The following is a 13467-nucleotide window of genomic DNA, read 5'->3' on the forward strand; positions in this document are numbered from 1 at the left end:
GCAGAATATGTAAATCCAGTGCCTGCTCATTTCCCTGAGCTCAGTAGGAAGTGCTGAGCCAAATGGTGTCAAAAAGTGAATGGCTTTCATTCTGGTTCACATGCCATCAACACAGCAATGGGGCAGACAGCCTCTAACCCAAAGCGCCCTCTCTTGGAGCAGGGGACAGTGTGGGCTGCCCCGGATCCGTGCCCTTAGCTAGAGAGTCTCAGAACGATGTCTGCTTAGCAACAAAGCTGATTTCTAGCTGAATGATAAACCCATGAGAGTCCACTATTGCTGAGGCTGGGCCATCCAATCCTTCATTTCCTGTCTTGAATTAATTTTTCACCCAAGCCACACCATAAAACAGAATACTGCTGATGCAACAGTGTTTGGTCCCTGAGTACAGGTCAAACTGCCCACACATAGGAGAAGCCTCCACCTCGCCGTGATGCTGCACCCAGATTTTATTAGGCCTCGATAAACAAGGAGCTGGGAGCAGTGGGGCCCTGCTAACACCTTAGGCAATCAAGCTCAGGGTCAAAGAGAGGAGTGGAAAGTGTGGTGGCTGAATCCAGAAGAAGAGACAACATAGTACCTGGGAAAAAGTCACTTTGAATCATGTTTCTGATTCCAAGGCTGGGAGTCAGGAGACTTGGCTTCCATCTGGGTTCCACCACGAGCTTGCTTTATGGGTCTGGCTAAGCCATGTCTCTGGGCCTTGGTTCCCTTACCCATAAAATTGGAGAAATAGATCAGATGATCTATAGGTTCTTTCCAGCTTTAATGCCCAAAGAGCATCAGTCTTAGAGAAGATCCACCTTCCTCAGCCCTTCCCCTGTGTGTGTTAGTTGTCTGCCCTATGACATCTCTTAGCTCTCTCGAGCAGCCTTCCACCAACATCACGACCTTTACTGCTCCATAGTGTCTGGTCACCCCTGACCACAGAGCCTGGCCAGGGAAGAAGATAAACTTGGAGTCATATTTTTGAGAACATATCTACCGCCCTCTGGTCAAACAACTGAACAGAACACAGGCACCTTAGGGCATCAAGATCTGGGCTATCCCAACAACCCCGAGCCATCTGGGTTGGCGTCTTCTCACTCACGGGTTTTTCCCACTCTCCTCCTATACTGACCTGTACCCTCAGGTCACCAACGCACTTTCAAAACATTAGACTTTTTTCTAGGCTGCTTGGCAGGACACGGGGCAGCAACAGGCAGTTCTTATCTGCACTCTGGCGTATCACGGGGTGAAGCGGAGAGAGGTGGCAGAGCTACAAAGTCCAGGAAAAAGTGCCTACAGAAGCAAGCAGAGGAGGCGGCCGACCTGGAGAAGATGGTGCTGATCACAAGGACAGGCAGAGTGGGCACTGGAACCACAGGAGTCCAGGAGGCTCCTTTAAGATGCCACAACCCTCTGAGCCTCCCTTACTTCCTTAGTAAGAAATCTGAGGGCAGGTACAGTTCTGAAACTGGCCCATGGCCATGCAGCTAAGCTGTGAACAACTAGCACTAGATTGTGGGTCTTTTGGCCTCAGCCCACCTTTTTTTCCACTCTACTCCGTTGACCTCAAGATCTAATTAGGTTGCTCTAATGAAGCCAGCTGGATCCTCTGCAGACTCTAAGCAACATGACCCAAGTGTCACTCAGGGAAAGAGCAGGCCCAGCAGATATTCCGATAACCGCCTCCCCCACCCCACGCACTCCTTCCCAAACTGACACGGTCTGCTGTTCATTCTCCAGGCCTCGCCACAAAATCTTGGGGGGTTCGGAGGGAGAGTGAGAGAGAAGAGGTGGGCCTTCCTCTCCCTATAGAACCCCAAACACCTAAGATAACTCACAGTGATGCCTCTCCCTCAGTCTAGCAAGATTAGCAGGGAAGAGTGGCAGAAAGAAATAGAATTAACCCACTAGAAGTCTGACCTGATTAGGCCAAGAGTATTCCCCGCGAGCAATTCAATGGATCATCTGAAGGTTTATGATGACAAACAATAAGACCTTTCAAGATCAATGTTGGTCAGATCATCTAAGCATCAGGAGAAGGAAGCTCAGAGTCAAAGACTCAAGGAATTAATTATTCAGTGTGCATGACCCAGTTCCCGGAGGTGAGGCTGGGTGAGAAGAGAACGCACCAGTTCCTTATCGTGGCAAGAAATTCAAATACTTCACAGGGTAGTGTTCCTTTTGCTGCCAAAGAAGATCCATTTATGGTTAAGAGTGACAAAAAAAAAAAAAAAAAAAAAAGGAAAAAAATAGCCAAAGTTCACTCATTCAACAAATATTTATTGAATTCCTCTTATGGCCTTGGCCCTCCAGACATTTGCATATGGTTGGAGCTTAGTAGAGTAGAAAGATGAGGGAATTTATAAACAGGAGGCCTGGGCTGTGGCCCAGCTCAGCCCGTAGGCAGCAACATTAACTGTGGGCAGGTTAAAATTTGACCTGTCTGAGTCAAATTTCTCATCTGTAAAATGGGAGTAAATCCACCTGCTTTATTATGAAGATGAAATGATCTTGATGGAATGTAGAGTATAAGGTAAACCTAAGGTGTAAACCTTCCCTACAGAAGTTTATAACCTGGTCGTGTTTTGGAAAATAACCCAAGGTACCCATTTGGCAAACCTCACATTCTCTGTAATTTGGGCAAAGTGTATGTTTCAACCTGCCAGTGGAGACAGAGCCTCCAGTCAGCCCCAGGCTCCCAGTCTGGGTGCCCCAGAAGTTGCAAGAAGGGGTGGGTAAAACTGGAAAGAGCAGCCAGGGCCTACCTGGCCCTGTATCACGCCTGGACCGAATGAATGTTCCAGGAGAGCCCTAAGGTTGGGAGGCGGGGAAAGACCAACTGGAAGTGAGGTCAATGAGAAATAAAACAAAACGAAAGGAGTGAGCTGGCCAGAAATGCACACACTTCCCTCCCCACACACATTTCAGACAATGATGGAATTCTCTGTGCATGGTCCGATCCTCCTCTGCAGACACGCTCTACTTTCTGTGCTTCTCCAGGAAGGGGGAGGGGTTCTTAGGCCACAGCAGGCTGGCTGATCAGGACCTTTTTGACCAGACATTAAGGACCAGAATTATTGGAGCGGCTTTCCCCTTTGTCCAGCCAATCCCTTCTCATCCTACTGCTTAGGACCTCAACATGGACTCCTTGCTCCCATGGATCCTTGGTGCCCACCAGGCCAGCCTCTGAATCCCCAGCCATACCTGCCAGCTGCCCCTCTTCTGGGCCCTCCACCCTGCTCCAAGTTGGACACTAATGTTCTCCCCTCATCGCCCCCCACCCCCTTCCTCCCTCCGCCGGGCTCTGGCCCCGGTCTCACACCTCCAGAAAAGCTCTTGGAGGGAGAGCCAGTTTTATTCATGTCTCCCGTTCCTCTAACTCAGGGCATTCTTTAGGTTCTTCACCCTCCTGTAAATGTAGACTGATGGTCCCAAAACGTTCTCGGAAGGCTGTACACAGAAGGGAGGCAGCGGAGGAGGGAGGAGCCAGGGAGAGAGCGCTAGACTACATACGGCACAGTCAATGTAGCCAGTACGTTATAATAGCTATAAATGGAGTGCAAACTTTAAAACCTGTGATTCACTACATTGTACACCTGTAACTTACACAATATTGTACATCAACTACATTTCAATACTTTTTTAAAAAAAAGAAAGCTAGACCAGAAGTCCAGGGCCTGCACGCCAGTCCTCCACTGGACAGCAGTTGGTTATGTAACTTTAAGGAAGTATCCTCAGGCCAGGTCTCGGTTTCTCTCTTAGGTAATAAGAGGTTTGCTTTAAAAGACGTCTTGGGTTCTCTCTAATTATAAAACTTGGTGATAGAAACCAGACTAGCCTGGTTCACAAGAGATGCGGGTCCTGGTCCTTAACAGCTTACAGTCTGGCTGCTCAGACCTCAGTCTCCACGTCTATAAAATAAATGATGATGATCTGACTACCCCTCCTAAGGTATGCAGCCCCTACAAGACAGAAGGCAGGACCTCATGAGCCATAAAGCTCTGGAGAAGCCTCAGGGCCTGAACTCCTTGAGTCAACAGACACTGGTCACCCACTGCCACGTGTCCAGTCCTGCTGAGGGGATGACACTGCCTGGCTCCAATGGGAAGGCTGGAGGACAGGTCCTTGTCCTCAAGTCTCCCACAGCTGGTTGGGGAGATGGGACGAGAGAACAAAACTCAGCTCAGCCAGGGATGCACCTGAGGTCTGAACAAAGCACTACAGGAGTGGAGAGGAGTAGGAGAACCCAGCTTTGCTGGGAGGGTGAGGGAAGTGTCTCAGAGGGAATGGCGTGTCCTGGTTGTGGACATCCGTTTCAGAAGTTATGGGACTGGAGCCGGGTAGAGAAGAGGCAGACAAGTCTGGAAAGTGAGACTGAGGTTTGACTGGAGGGGGCCTTGAAGGCCAACAGGAGAGTGACTGACAGGCAGATGTGTCTCAGAGGAAGGTCTCTGGCAGCATTGTAAGAGGACAGAGCAGGGGGACAGAGAGCAGGGCCAAGAGAGCGGTGGGAAGACTCTTAACATAGTTCATGAGGGTGACTATGCCAAATAAGTCATTACTGACTTTCACCTGCACCAAGCCTTCTAGACCCTAAATCTCCACGGACCTGCTCAGTCTACAGAAAGATGTGAAGAGGTTTGCTGTCCTTAGAATGGAACCCAAGCAGAGGAAGATGCTGTGATCACATTTTCAACTCTTGGACAAACGGTCTGCCATGCTCTGAAGTCACTCCCTGCAGAAGCTGCCTGGCCAGATTCTTGTTGTGGCACAGATCTGGGCCAGCAGGAGACTGCAACAGCATCAGAGCTGGACTGATGTCAGCGTCTGACTCCTGACTGGAGTCAGGACAGCTAAACTGCTGGTCTTACTTAGGGGCAGAGGGGGAAAGATTCCATCCCCCCAAAGACCATGAGTTACACAGGTCTTTCATGTCCCCAAACATATCTAAGTCTCAATTCCTGCCACCCTCCCTTCTCTGACAGCCTGGGAGGGCTGTGCGGCCTTGGAGGTTGTAGGCAAAGACAAAGGCGCTTCACCAGCCATTGTTTCTTTCTATGGGGTCACATTCACCTGGGCTTGAAGGAAGAATGCAAGCACACTTACCCTTTCCAAAGCCTGAAGCCAGCCCCACAAGAGTGACTCGATGGCAGAAAAGAGATCCACCACTGTGACTTACTCACTTGATTCTTATGCATCACGATGACAAATGTCAGCTCCTTTCAGGGTGAGCCATGCACAGGTTGCCATGTTCCTTTAAAAACAAGAGCCCAAATGAATGTCAAGTACAGTATCTTACATTACAGCCTCCTACTGCCTCCCCATCAGGAGGCCCCACATGCCGTGCACTTTGCCCTGTAGTAACACTTTATCTGACAAGAGGAAATGGACAGAGAATGTCTCTGCTACAGGTTCTGCATGTGAAGAAAGGAATTATGAGATGGTTAGACATATTCTACTGTCTGCCACTGTCTGGGTACCCTAAGGCTCATCGCACCTCTACGCAAAGGCTTGCAGGGAAAGTATAAGATGGACCTGGGAAAGAATGCTTCACTAGTCGCTTCAGTAAAAACAGAAAATGCCAGAATTTCTACACTTAGGACATGATGAAAGTAAATCAAGTTGGTGTAAAAACTTGGTAACAAGTCACCAATGTAAAACTTGTCATATTTCCTAAGGTGGAAAGGTCCAAAAGGCTGAATAAACTCAGAAGTCGCAAAAGTTGACCATCTGATCGTGGGTGAGTTTCCTAAACAAATTACAATTTTGGCTTCCAATGACCACACCAGTGATTTGATTATATCCTCCCTCGTCTGCAGAAAATGCTTCTACACCTGTTTGGAAAATAAAGCCTAGAGTTACAAAACATTTCTAAAGATTTACTACCACAATTCCAAGTTTCTAAGAAGTAGCCTCAAAAGGACAAAAATTAACACGGATGTAAAACTTGAGAGCTACAAGAAGCAATGCCCCTCCTCTGTGGACATAAGTGCACTCTGTTCAGTGAGGTAGGAGGCCTACGTGCCCAAAGATAGACACACAAATTCTGTCTAGTACACAAAGGGTTGCGTTTAGAGCCTGGGACTCACTGTTTGGAATTCTCAGACTATTGATGAGAGAAAAGCCACAACTTCCTGAGCACTGGCCATGCATGTAACAAGCGCCATTAGAGACCAGACATGCTTTGTCTCACTGGCTCCTCACAGACAGGAACAGAGGCTCGGAGAGCAGAAGGCTCTTGCGATGACAGGACTCAGCCCAGGCCCGGCTGAGCCAGCACTCACGGCCTTTCCCATCACGCTGAGGTGAGAGGAGTCCCAGCACAGCAGCGACGGGCCCGCACGCCCCACAAGCAGCCACCTGAGCAGAAGCTGCAATCGCAATCATCCCCGTCATCATCACCATCATTATCAGGCCACACCGCTCCAGCCCGTGGCAGCTGACAAACAGGCTGGCCTGCCTCCGCCACATTCTCATCAGTCCTTGCTGCTGCCTCGAGCCAGAAGTCAGAGAGGCATGAGGCCTCCACTCCTCTGCCCTCTGCTTCTCCAGGGAAGCTTCTGGGTACAGTGGGTGGGGAAGCTGGACATTCTGGTGCAGAATTCCACTGTCAATCTAACCAGGTCTGAGAACCAGGGACCTCCCCCTGCTCCCTAGATCTCAGGGACAGAAGGCCCTACCCACCCTGGGACGTTGCTGAGACTAACAGCAGGGAAACAGAGGTTCTGCCTGGGCTGTCTGCATGACTGGATGGACGTGGGCATTTCAGGACCCATCTCTAAGAGCTGAGCACCAGTCCCACAGTGTGGCTGGGCACACTCTGTGATCCAGCCATTCCGAAGGCCAACTCCTACCCTCTGCCTGATCAACACCCAAAAGCAATGCAAGCTCCCCTTAACTCCACTAAACCAGAAGGCCCTAAGGCCCAGCATCTTCCCTCCCCTCCAGGGGCCTCAGCTTTGTCATTTGCAAAATGAGGAGCATGACCTCACCAAGGACCCCGTCCAGCTGCCCCATCCACATGCTTTGACTTTTAAAGACCCCCTACAAAGCTAGTCAGTTATTAAAAGGAGGGAGAGGGATTAACTCACACACAGGCATTATGACAGGCGGTTAGCACGGTTAGCACGTGCTATCTCAGATGATCCTCCCAGCAACCCAGTGAGGCAGGCAGGACAGCCGCATCACAGAGGGCAGAATTGAGGTATGGCCCAGCCCCAGTCCTCACCTGGAGACTGTCACCACTGACCATGGCTGCCTGGGAGTCACAGTGGAGCCAGCTGGAGCCCAGGACCATGCTAGCTCCCTCGGTAATCCATCAGAATGAGGAAACAACGTCTCCTCTCAGACTGGCCACCATCCCATCCCAAGAAAAGAGGCACAAGTTTTCCAGGCCCCTATGGGCCTGACTTGGGTGATGCAGGAAAGATTTCCTGTGAGCTTGAGTCACCTCAGTGATGCTGAGGGACATGAGAGGAGCTCAGGGGACCTTCCTCTCTGCTGTTTTCCAAGCTTAGCTCCATAGAGTCAGAGTCTTCACTGAGGGACCCCAAGCACTTGGAACAGGGGCTGGCACCCACTAGGCCCCCACCATCAATATCTGTTGAACAGAGGAACAAAGAAATTCAGAGCTTGGGTGCACTGAGGGCTTGTTCAAGAACCCTCCGGAGTGAGTTAGTGTGAGACACACCAAAACCAGCATAGAATCACAACGCCAGCCCCCCAGCAGTGTGTGCCAGGCATAGTTCTCCACACTCCAGGCCAGGACGGAGGACGAAGGCTTAGATGCTGAGCCAGGTCTGCTCTTTATCCCAATCGCCAGGGGAGCAACTGACAGAGCAGGAGGTATGTCTGAATACAAAGGCTACCCAGCAAAGTGGTCAAGAGCTCAGGCCATGGGATTCCTAGCCTGGCTCTGTCACTTTAAATTAGTCAGGTGGCCCCAGGCAAGTCACATACTCTCTGTGAGCCTCAGTTTCTTATCTAAAAATGGGAATGATGCTAGTGCCTACTCCACAGAGCTGTTCTGAAGATGAAATGAGATAATGCTGTAAAGGACACAGCCCAGTGTTTAGTTCTAAGTGCTTGGTGATGGCATCTGCTGAATTGTCTGCATCAGAGTCGGTGGTTAAGAGCACACCTGGAGTCCTCTGCTTGGGTTCAGTCCCAGCTCTCCTACCAGCTAGCTCTGTGACCGAGGGCAGATTGCTTCAACTCTCTATGCCTCAGCTTCCTGGTATATAAAATAGGATTGATTGTGAAGATTAAATGAGCTCTGTAGGTAAAGAGCTTAGAATAATTTCTGGCACAAAGTAAGCACGTGATAAAAGTGAGTTCGTCTTACACATAATTATTAATACCACTAGCATCCTTTTCCCTTTGTTCCAATAACAGATGCCACCCCATCCCTCACTCACCAGCCAAAAAGGTGGGCATGGGATTCAAGATAGGTACATCAAAGTATCTTTCCTTCTTGGCCACATTCTTAGGTACAAAGGGTGTGCCCATGCTCCAAGCTGGGCCAAGTTCCAATCTAAAAAAATCCTGGGGAAGACCTGGTACTCTTGGGTCATTGCAGGGCCATGTGGGTCAGCTGGGAGCTGCCTGCAGCCATGGACTAAGTCCGGGATGCTAGAAGTCACCTGTTCTCTTTCTGGGGCTGGATTCTGCAGCAGCTACTTTGAGTCTCTGCATTTCCCTTAGAACCTTCCAAGGTATCTTATTTTTACTTAAGCTCATTCAAGTTGGGTTCCTGTCACTTGAAACCCAAAGACCCCCAACTAACAGCAGCACTCAGCAATCAGCTGCTCTATTATTACTAAATCCTGCCCATAAAGAAAAGCCAGCTGCACCCTCTCAGTGAGACCCAGGCGACCAGGGGAAAGCAAACACGGGCAACAATTCATCTCTACAAACTGAGGTGAGAGGAGCCGCTGCAGCCTCTGGACAAATGCCCCTCCTGGAAGAGGAGGGTACTGGAACCAAAAAAGTGAATAGCCCATTCCTGAGGGCCTGGGCTGGAAACCCAGCCTCAGACGTGGGTCCCCTTGTCCTGAGCATTAGGAAGAGGAAAAAGAGGAAGCAGGAGACTGAGCTGATTTCAACTGGCTTCACGTGGTGCAGGAAAACATCCAGGTAGCTGCTTGAAACGATTCTTTTTGGAGGAGGAAGGGTGGTTGAGGGAAGAGAAATTAGCTTGCATGAGCTCTTAAATCACTCTCTCACTGGTACGATCACATCTAACCTTCAGTATAGCCCTAGAAGCTGGATGCTCATCCAACCCATTTTCCAGGTGAGGAGACTGAGGCTCAGAGAGCTCAGTAACTAACTCGTCAAGGTCACACCACTCGTGCCCGCTGCCTGGTCCACCCATCAGGCTACCTCCTCAGCACCCTCTAATCTCTGAACCTGAGGCCCCCTTGTCACACAGGCACGTCTGCTGCCACTCATACCTGTGTGCAGACCTAACCAAGGGAGATGGGATGTGCTGCAACCCCCTCATCTACAATGGGCACCCCACCCAGAGACAGCCTCCCAGACGAAGGGGCTGCCCTAAGGTACCAACAGGCAGCATCTTGGATGTTTCCTTATCCCATGGAGAAGTTTTTTTGGGGGGGGAAATTGTTTGGTTTTTATTTTTGTTTATTTCTCAGTCACCTTTCCCAAGAAATTCTGACTCAACAGGTACAACAAAAATGCCTGACACATAGCCTGGGCTGAATAATATAATCTTTACTTGGTCTCATTTTCTTGCCACCTCCTGGGCCAGTACCCGAAGAGAGTCTATTCCTGTACCCCCAGGCCTTCTAATAGCACCCTCTTAATTCTGTCCAGGAAAAGAAGCTCCACCTTCAGATGTGTTTTAAAGAGTTTTAGAGAAACGGAAGTAAAAACCCAAACCCCAGCCTGGTAGCAAAAACAAAGAACCAAAACACACTGGTTGCCTCCCCCGTCTCCTGCAGCACAAGCTGTGGGGTGAACACAGGAACCAATACGCACAGCCATCGTCTTCCTCAGGTCCCTGGGAGCTCGACTCCAAGATCTGCACAGATGTAAACTAAATAACCAGTGGGGTGAGGATGATACAGACACAAACATCAGCTGGTACCAAAGGAGACTTAGCTGGAAAAGGAAGTGGCAGCTTCCAACATTCGCTGGAGAAGAAGGGGAGACCATGATCTGCAATGATGTAAAAGCCATCCTGACTACAATAATGACAGGAAGAGCATCCTCGGCAGGGCCCCGGCGGCACCCGTGGGCGTGGGGAAGTTCGGTAAGCCAACCCAGAGGAGCCTCACCCACGGACCCACGCAAGACACACACTCCACCAGGCCACACGCCACCCAGAGCCTGCCTGCCAGCTAACAGCTTTTGTTTACTTTCCAGCAGCTAGGCTCAGGCTGTGACCGCCTCAGGCATGAGGGATTATCCAGGTAGGTTATTTCCCTGACTGTTCTTGTTCTTTTCATAGCTTTTTTCTCTGCTGTTTAAAAATAAATGCATTAATTAAAAGGGACTGGCTGATCTTCCCCCAGAGCATGACTTGGTTTCCCTCCTTCTTGGCTAGGTGCAGTGGGGTACCATGCTGCTCGGCACGACCTGCTGCTGGAATGGTACGCAGCACGTGGCACACTGGGTCAGCTAGACATCCGAAGGGATGGAATGCTCCAGGGGTCCCATTTCCTGCCCACCCCCCAACCTGGTTCCCATTAAATCATCCAAGAAAAATTATTCAATAAACCTGCGCTGCGTTTCCTGGCTCAGGCTGTGAAGATACCAAAAAGTATGGGAACTAGGGAGTCTGAGCTTGGGAAGCAAAAGCAGCAGAAGGAAGAGTGGTGGTGCCTCAGGGCCAGCAGCCGCACTGGGGCTTGCATGTCAGCCTCACTGCCTGCAGGTTTTTAGACCTTGGGCAAGTCATTTCAGCACTGAGGCTCATAGCAGATGGTATCTACCTTATAAAGCTGAGGTGTGGGCTAAATAAGACAATGCACATCAAAGAATAAAGGCTGCCACATGTTAGTCATTTACTATGGGCCAGGAACTGCATGCTAAGTGCTTTGTGTAGATTATTTCACCAGGGCCTTACAACTTCCCTGTAAAGTAGGCACCACATCCTCAAATTCAGGTAAGGAAACCAAGACTCAGAGAAATCAAAGCACCTACCCAAATGCACACAGCTCATAAGAATCAGAGCTAGAGCACACACCCAGGCCAGTCAGACTCCAAAGCCCTAGGCTCTGCTCTGCTGTCTGACAGGTGCTCAAAACACATTATATAACATGTAAATGCCGAACTGGAGGCTGCTGGCTCTCCACCCAGGAGGCATATGGAGACAAGAAGGGGAGTTTTGGCTGAGAGCATTTCGGAAGACTTCCTGAAGTAGTTAGGGCTCAATCTCTGCCTTGGAGGGTGAGGATGGAGGAAGGCCAAGGAGAAAAGGAAGGGACTGCAAACTAGAAAAACCACAGCAAAGAGCTGGAGGCTGGGGTGACCCAGGCAGGCAGGCACAGTGGCAGCAGAGACCAGACAGGCTAGAGAATGAGAGAAAGGGGGACTGCTCTGAGCAAGGGATGGGCGCCTGGGCCATTATCTTGGGAGCCATTCGACCTGTGATCCTTTTCACCCACACCCCAAGGATGGTCCTGTGGCTGCTCCTTTGGTCACACAGTCAACATGGAGGGAATCAAGAATTACGACTATAAAGGCCCTACCTCCCCTAAGTAGGCTTAGAACCCTGACGAGCAGCTGTTTTTGCCAACTCCCACCTGTGCTGCTGTGCCGACCTGCCAGGCCCAGACTCCAGCCCAAGCTCCAGGACACCAGGAATCTGAACGCTGCCAGGTGCACGTAAGTACCACCACCACCACCCTGGCACTCAAGGTTCCAAGGAGGGAGAAGAGGGCACGGGTCAAAAGGAGGCTGTAGGACATAAGCTCCTCATGGCAGAGGGGACTTCATATTCCTGGGACATGGTAGGTGCTTTCTCAATAACCTGAACCAAATGGACGATTCTCTCACTTAAGGAACAACCCTAGAGCTTGATAAGCCTGGATTACAGTCCACTGTGGAGCCCTGGGTATAGTCCCACCTTAGCTGGAAGGACCATTTTTCTGTTTGCCTCTTGGAGAGGAAGTGCCACCCCCACCCCCAGCAGTCTCTGCTTTGGCCCCCTGCCGGCAGTCCCCTGCACCCCGAACTCGGTTCTGAGCCCCACCCCTAGTGCCTGCTCCTCCTCCTAGGTGAAGCCAGGGATGCCAGATGCCGGCTTCCTCCTCCTCCCAGAACAGGTACCCCCTGAGCACGCCTGTGCTCAGGGACTGCTCCAAATGCTGAAAGCTACAACGCCCTCCCGCTGTCTCAGCTCCCCACCAAGCCCAGCCCAGGCCCCGGGCCCCGCAAAGAAGGGAAAGTGAGGTGGAGGAGATCTCAGCAACTCTGCTCATTTGACCGTCACATGCTTTTTTGGAAGTAACAGGACCTGGAGGAAGGAGAGGATGAAACAGAACTGCATAAAGGTCTGTTGGTCACATGGCCTCCTTCCACCCTGCTCAGGAGAAGGGCAAAGGGGAAGTGATGAAGGGGCTTTGTGGGCTGGTCACTCTGAGCCTCCAGATGGAAGCTGCCTGGGATGGGCAGGGGCGCCTATGTCATTACCTTTTACCCACGAGTCTGTAGGCAAATTACTTAACTCTATGGACCCTTGATCTCCTGACCTATTACATGGAGATAATAACCAATGACCACACAGGATGACTGTGAACACTGACATGTGAATGCAGACATGATTAGCAAACTGAAAAATATCCTTAGAAATAGCAGACATTTTCCCCAGTCCTGGGAGGTGGGGGCTTCAGGTCAGAACACACGACTGTAAGGGAAAAGATAAACTAGGAACCCATTCCATTTGGCAGTTTTTCCAACACCTTCTAGGACAAGGCACAAGTCTCCAGGGATTCAAACATTGAGACTTATTTCACAAAGTCTTTGTGAGTGCTTGCTGTGGGCCAGGCTGTTCTAAGTATTTACGTGGCCCATCTCATATAATTCTCATAAAAACCCTATGAATGGGTCACAGATGACAAAACTGAGGCACAAAGAAATTCACTCCTCTCATGGCCTCACACAGCTGGTAAATGGTGGAACTGGTATTTGAACCCATCAGAGTCTGCTCCTTCGGCATATGGTCAACCAAGACGAGTCTCAGACTCTCTATGTGGCTGAAGGCTCTGATAAGGCCTGCAGATATGAGTCAGTGAGGGAGGGCCCCAACTCACCCGTGGCTTCTCCTGCCCCTGGGCAGCTCTGACTCCTGGGCCAGGGTCCCCACTCACACTTCTCCTGGTGTGTCCTGGAAGTTGGCCACACCTCTGCACTCCCCAGGGCTCCATGGCGTACTGAGGGAGGTTGATGTAAAAACCTATATGTCAATGTACATTTACATAATAGATCACTCATGAAGTAATTTGTTCTTATTGT

General features: G+C 50.4%; 1 protein-coding gene across 7 annotated transcripts in view; it reads right to left on the reverse strand.

Moving 5' to 3' along the window:
* Nucleotides 1–13467, reverse strand: part of MICAL2 (microtubule associated monooxygenase, calponin and LIM domain containing 2) — a 213615-nt gene that overhangs the window by 181527 nt on the left and 18621 nt on the right. For all 7 annotated transcript variants that reach the window (XM_074372378.1, XM_074372380.1, XM_074372377.1 and 4 more), the window contains exon 2: nucleotides 5095–5242. The gene's annotated coding sequence lies outside the window, so the exon portion shown is untranslated. The remainder of the gene's footprint in view (nucleotides 1–5094; nucleotides 5243–13467) is intronic.

This window comes from Camelus bactrianus, chromosome 10, assembly GCF_048773025.1.
Source record: "Camelus bactrianus isolate YW-2024 breed Bactrian camel chromosome 10, ASM4877302v1, whole genome shotgun sequence".
NCBI classification, from domain to species: Eukaryota; Metazoa; Chordata; class Mammalia; order Artiodactyla; family Camelidae; genus Camelus; species Camelus bactrianus.